Raw genomic sequence first — 6,247 nt, forward strand, 5'->3', positions numbered from 1 at the left:
GACCAAAAACTTTCTGTCGGACAAGACCCCTGACCACTTGCTAAGATGTGGTTATCGATCTGAAGAGCAGCCAGCGTTTCTGAGTTAAGGGTATTTCAAAAAAAGTTCGTGAAGCATTCATAGCAAAGTAAGTGAGCTTTTACACAGGAGGCAGAGAAAAAAAATCAGAATACAAGCACAACACGCTCTGGACATTTTGCAAACTTAACAGGACAAATTTAAACCAGTGTCAGTTTCATCAAAGCTTCTAGGATGGCACATTCATTTTTGTGACTTAGACGACTTACTATAAAAAACATTTTGAAGAATTTAGGAGGAAAAAAACAAACGTCATTTTTTTTATGAAAGGTTTTCAGTTGGGAGCATACCAGAGTTCTTGCATCAACAACACCTCAGAACGTTTCATCTTTATTCCAGCGCTGTTCAAAACTCTGCAGTTACCACAGCAACATCGTTTTGGCTTCGTAAAACAATGATCAGTTGTTTCAGTGCTATCTGGGCAGCAGTCAAGTTGGGTAATGTTAAATTCTGCTTAAAAATAAAAAGTGGGGGGGGGGGGGGTTTCCAAATGAGCATCCTGCTGACTAATGCCTAAGAGCAACGCAAGCACTACGCAAGACTTTGAAGTATTTGTAAAGCAAGTAAATACCAACATATGTATGTACTTATTTTATATAATTACTTGGCCTTTAACCAGCAATCATTGTGCCTCGGTTTAGCTTTATATGCTATGACAACCCAATGAAAAATAGCTAGTTGGGAGATCTGGGCTAATTTGTACTTTTAACATTTAAGATCCGTTGGATATCTTCTGATATTTTGTTTGTCACAACGGTGCATATTAATTTAAGTGCAACAATACATCCCCAACACCGGACCCCTCAGATCTGGTCCAAACATTGCAGTACACAGGTGTGATCGTTACGCAGGACATCTATCACGTGACTCCGTATCCTTACATCCGGGTCCTGGAATATATTTCCCCCAATTTTAATGGTCTCCAATTCAAATTGAGTAGAAGTACTATTATTTGATGCAGTGATTTTTTTTGATAATTACTCTACGAATTGTTTAAATACGTTGGCACCTGCAGATTTCAGAGCACGTATTCAGAACCTGCCTGGCACATTATTTAGAGAGGGTAGGGTAAAAAGTGGAACAACCGCCAAGATCTCAAATCATCTCAGCCCGCATTCAGGATCTGCGGAGCTGGTCTGAGACCCGGGCGGTGGTCCTCCATCTCGTGAGGGGGGCAGGATGGCGTGCAGGCAAGTGTGTGCCAAGATCATTAGCGAGGAAGTTTTTCTGCACGTGTCGGTCACCCTGCAGTGCGAGGAGTACAGCACGGAAGCTGTCTGCATGAGGATGGAGGGCCTCACGGCACAGGCTGCTGACTGTGGATCGTAATATGTATTCAAATGTTTAAGTCATTATTTTCAAGACAAACTTAACATATGAATACGCCTTATACAGAACTATAGCATAACACCACATTCTAAAAATGCCAAACGTGCTGTTTTACAACATGTGCTTTCAATGCATTTAGAGCAATTCACTTTTTCGTTATATTTCTGATTTTTTTTCACGAGGAGCGATGTGGCTGGATTTTTTTCAAATCATGTTGACATACAAGAGGACTGATTTCCTCCATATAAACTGAGAACTTAAAAGCACTACTTCTACACCGTGTTTGGTTCCACGAATTAGGCTAAGTGTTTGAGGATGCTGGTGTTTTTTCGCTGGTGGAAGCGCTCAGATCGCTGTCTGGGAAAGCCATCAGAGCCGGACAGCACGGGAATCCCGCTCCGGCTCTTTTATTACACTTTCACTGAGAATTGCACTTTCTGGCTCATGCAGAATCCGCCGGCAAGTTATTTCGCTCCGGCCATTAGGAACAGACCCGGTCTCTGTGCCGCTCTTTATCGACATTCGGACATATTGTTTTAATAAGACTAATCGTATATTAAAGTAAAGTCGGCATTTTATGGTTTAATGGCTTCCTTCTTTCTTTAGGTTCTCCTTGAGCACTTGCCAGGTTCCGCAGTTGTATTTTTGTCTGCCTGAGTGACACTGTACTAAGCAGTTTTTCACGTTAGATATCTGACATTAACGGTATCTTAATTTAAAGGGCGGAACTTTATCAACAATGTTTCACATGTGCTTCTTCTTTAAAAAAATACTTCCTCTCCTTGAGAAAAATCGATCTTTACTTTGTCATAATATTTTGATAGCTTTGATTTATTATTGAAATGTTTTTTGGAGTTTAGCCGGCAAAGGAGCTTTTGCAATTGCACGGTTATGATTGCGCGAATACTGCCCTCTGGTGGTGAGTAGAAATGCAGCGCTTGAGGTGACTAGATAATCTGCGCATAACCTGGACCCGTTCTGCTCCTGGGTACCGCTTTCCATCTTTCTCGGCTTTAGTCATTCATTTGCTCTGAAGAGGCTGCTTCTGCCTGTCAGGCAACATCTGGAAACATCGCTCATTACTTCAAATAAAACAACATGACTGATTTATGTCAATAAGATATGCTTGTTAAAAGAGAGGAAGTGGAAACTTGGAACTGTAACTCTGCGTAAATCATTCCTTTGAAACGTATTGAACACTTACGTTTTTTTCTTGCAGCCCTAAAATATTTCGCTGTTATTATGTAAGGCTGGCGGAGTAACAGTCAACATGGGGTTGCAGGCTGTGAATCTAACAGCACAATCTGCTGGGCATATATGTGTAAAATTGGCGATTTCGCAACCAAACTTTACCTCTCATATTTTTTTCTCCTTAAAGCCACAAGGTTTTACGACAGCATATTGTCCAACAACTTACTCAGGATAATAGCTGTATATATGTAAAACTGGAATCTGGTTTATGAAAGGGTGACTTTGGGAGATCTCAGTAAGGTTGAAGGTTTTGTAGAATTCCTGCTTTGCTGGAAAGTCTGTCTCAGCCAACAGGCAGCTTGTTCTTCATCCACATTGTGGTAAAAGGTTAGTCTTATCTTTAACGTCTGCTGAATATGCGTGAGTAATGCTGCGCAGTGCTAAAGACAAGATTAACACTAAAGTGGGTCTTGGAGCCCAGGACCAGTAGCTTAACCACAGGTTAAAGGCGGCAGTGCCTATGGGCCGTGAGCAGCACCTTGCCAGACAGTCCCAGTGTTTTGGGTGGAGGCTGAAATTGGGTTGTGAGGGGGTGTGTAACTTGCCCACCCCCATGGCTATGGGTGTTTCCATGATGGGTGCTTGTAATCCCAGTGTGAAGGGATACTCAGTAGTTTCATAGCAAGTGAGAAGGGGTGATGTGTGGTCCAGCAAGTTAGGCTGTTGTGCCTCTACTCAGAAGGTTGTCAGTTCAAATCCCAGGGTCTGCAGTGTGATTTCACCACGAGGCCCCTGAGCTCCGTTGACCTCAGTGGCTCCAGAGATTGTCTGAACCCGCTGCCCTAGAAAAATATGTGCTGCATTGGATGAAAGTGTCTGCTGAATAAATAAAATACAAGAAACAAGGGAGAAAGAAAGACAAAAGGTGTTTCCACACGACCACAACTTTTTTTTCTAGAACCAGGTACTATTGTCGTGTTCACACTACAGGAATTTGACCCGATTGTAGTTCCTCTGAGGCAGTTCCGGAACTCTTTTTTAGTACCTACACCAGACTAGGAATTTTCAGTTCGAACAAGAACAACTGGGGAGGCGCTTACAGCCATAGCTATCTGATTGGTTGGGGCTTACAGCCATAGCTTTCTGTTTGGTTGGGGCTTACAGCCATAGCTTTCTGATTGGTTGGGGCTTACAGCCATAGCTTTCTGATTGGTTGGGGCTTACAGCCATAGCTTTCATCCTGCTTATTGGTCAGATGTGTCTGTGGTGGGATCAAGAAGGTAAATACAGGAAGAAGGTTCTGTGTCCTGGGCTATGCAGTAAATACAGGAAGAAGGTTCTGTGTCCTGGGTTATGCAGTAAATACAGGAAGGAGGTTCTGTGTCCTGAGCTATGCAGTAAATACAGGAAGGAGGTTCTGTGTCCTGGGCTATGCAGTAAATACAGGAAGGAGGTTCTGTGTCCTGAGTTATGCAGTAAATACAGGAAGAACGTTCTGTGTCCTGAGCTATGCAGTAAATACAAGAAGAAGGTTCTGTGTCCTGGGCTATGCAGTAAATACAGGAAGAAGGTTCTGTGTCCTGAGCTATGCAGTAAATACAGGAAGAACGTTCTGTGTCCTGAGCTATGCAGTAAATACAAGAAGAAGGTTCTGTGTCCTGGGCTATGCAGTAAATACAGGAAGAAGGTTCTGTGTCCTGAGCTATGCAGTAAATACAGGGGAAAAAGGTTCTGTGTCCTGGGCTATGCAGTAAATACTGGAAGAAGGTTCTGTGTCCTGGACTATGAAGTAAATACAGGAAGAAGGTTCTGTGCTCCAGAATTCATTTGGGACCGAACTGACACCGGCTCCTATGAAAGGTCCCAATGCGATTGTTTTGGTCCACACCTGAGTGCGATTACTGTATACACCTGCCCAAATTAATTGCGCCAAGGTGTAAGTCGAACCAGAGTCTGTTTTAACCAGACTAAAAAATGCTGGTGTGAGAAAACCCTAAAAGGCTTTGTCCAGTTATGATCGTGATTGATGCCCCCCCCCCCCCAATAAAAAAATAATGAACAAAAGGACTTATTTATCCTCCATTGTTTTGCCGTGGCTGTGTAGTTTCGTATGAAATAATGTATGTTTTTTTGCATCTCCCAGGCTAATCTGGCATAAAGGTCCCAGTTCCTGTTATGTGGCGTGAAAGCAAAACTGAAGTGGCCAGGAACTACAGAAGTTCCAGGACGAGCCCAGGGACCAGGTTCCGGAACTCCAGTGTGAAAGCGCCTTAAGAAAGTGATGAAGGGGATTATTGAATATGCGATAGGAGTATGAAAAGTCAAGAATAGTCGGAATGATGGCAGCTACCTAGGGAGTAGGACTGGATCTGTGGTTTTGTATATTAAAAGGCGTTACCATTATGGTGTGAAAGGAATCTTGAATACAGCATTCCATCCATTCACATCTGGGACACATATCCCCCGGTGACTGACCTGCAAAACAAACACAAGATGCTGCTGCAAGGTCTCACACAACAGTTTGCTGTTAATTCCGAAACCAGCCGCGGAGGACTGGATTTATTTTTCAAACCATCAAGCGCAGTCTCTTTCCATTTATTTTTCATATAATTAAGCCTGATCCACTTGGGTTTGTTTTTGAAACAATTTGACCGAGCCCTTAGCTAATGTTTAATCACAGTTCTAGGTAACGTCAAGGCTGATTACTGACTAAACCTTGGGCAGCAATATTTACCACTGCTATTTTAAAGTCTGCCAGCATGTGACTGTATCAAGTAAATTGCAGCATTGTGCAAGTGTTGCCATTCACCGGACATTCCATCCTGACGACTGGTAAGAGTCACATTACTTTATTTAGCAGACACAACATACAAGTGAGAGTTGAGGTCTGCTAACATCACCTAGCATCAAGCACCCCTGCAGAAAATGCGGTTATGAAATCTTAACTGTTGATAAAATCACCAGTGCTAAAATCAGTGGTAGCCAGTTATGTTGCAATTAATCAGCACAACAGCCAGTGCTCTTACCTCAACAAACAAACAAAAACAATAGAAGATTTATAGTAAGTGTAATGTAAAAAGGGTTTAAGATCTGCAACGAGGTATTAACAAACCCTTCGTGGTTGATTCTTGCACAACTGTGGATAATTGACGCATAACAGCAGGACCTGTATCATATAAGGACTGACTAGATGTCAGTGATGTGTCACCACCACTAGGGGGCAGTCAGAGGGCTTCAAATACAATCTGTCCACCTGAAAAGCAAGGGTTGGCCGTCCATAACAACAAAGAGACATCAGTTTAATGTGGCGTCCAGTGGGACCATAATGCTGTATCCGGGGGGGGGACCATTCCATCCAGTGGGACTATAATATTGCATCCAGTAGGGGTGTAATATTCCGGTGAATGTGTCATATTCTTTTCAGTGGTACGTCAATGTTCCATCCAGTGAAATAATAGAGTTCCATTCAAAGTAAACACAATGTCACATGAGCAAAGCTACAAAATACATACAGCAAAATCTCAGTGACAATAACAGGCTAAATAACATGAAAATCTTAGATGTACAACCTTGAAAGTGACTCTAAAATGTACATCGAATGTGACACAAATATATTATAAAACTCAAACTAAATCTTAAGAATACGGAA

General features: G+C 42.4%; 1 long non-coding RNA gene across 1 annotated transcript; it reads left to right on the forward strand.

Moving 5' to 3' along the window:
• The first annotated feature begins 669 nt into the window (after positions 1–669).
• LOC140582001 (uncharacterized) lies at positions 670–5,001 on the forward strand. Its single transcript, XR_011985044.1, has 2 exons — positions 670–1,268; positions 4,742–5,001. It is a non-coding gene; the product is annotated as an uncharacterized lncRNA (long non-coding RNA).
• The last annotated feature ends 1,246 nt before the right edge of the window (positions 5,002–6,247 follow it).

Source organism: Paramormyrops kingsleyae, chromosome 23 (assembly GCF_048594095.1).
Source record: "Paramormyrops kingsleyae isolate MSU_618 chromosome 23, PKINGS_0.4, whole genome shotgun sequence".
NCBI classification, from domain to species: domain Eukaryota; kingdom Metazoa; phylum Chordata; class Actinopteri; order Osteoglossiformes; family Mormyridae; genus Paramormyrops; species Paramormyrops kingsleyae.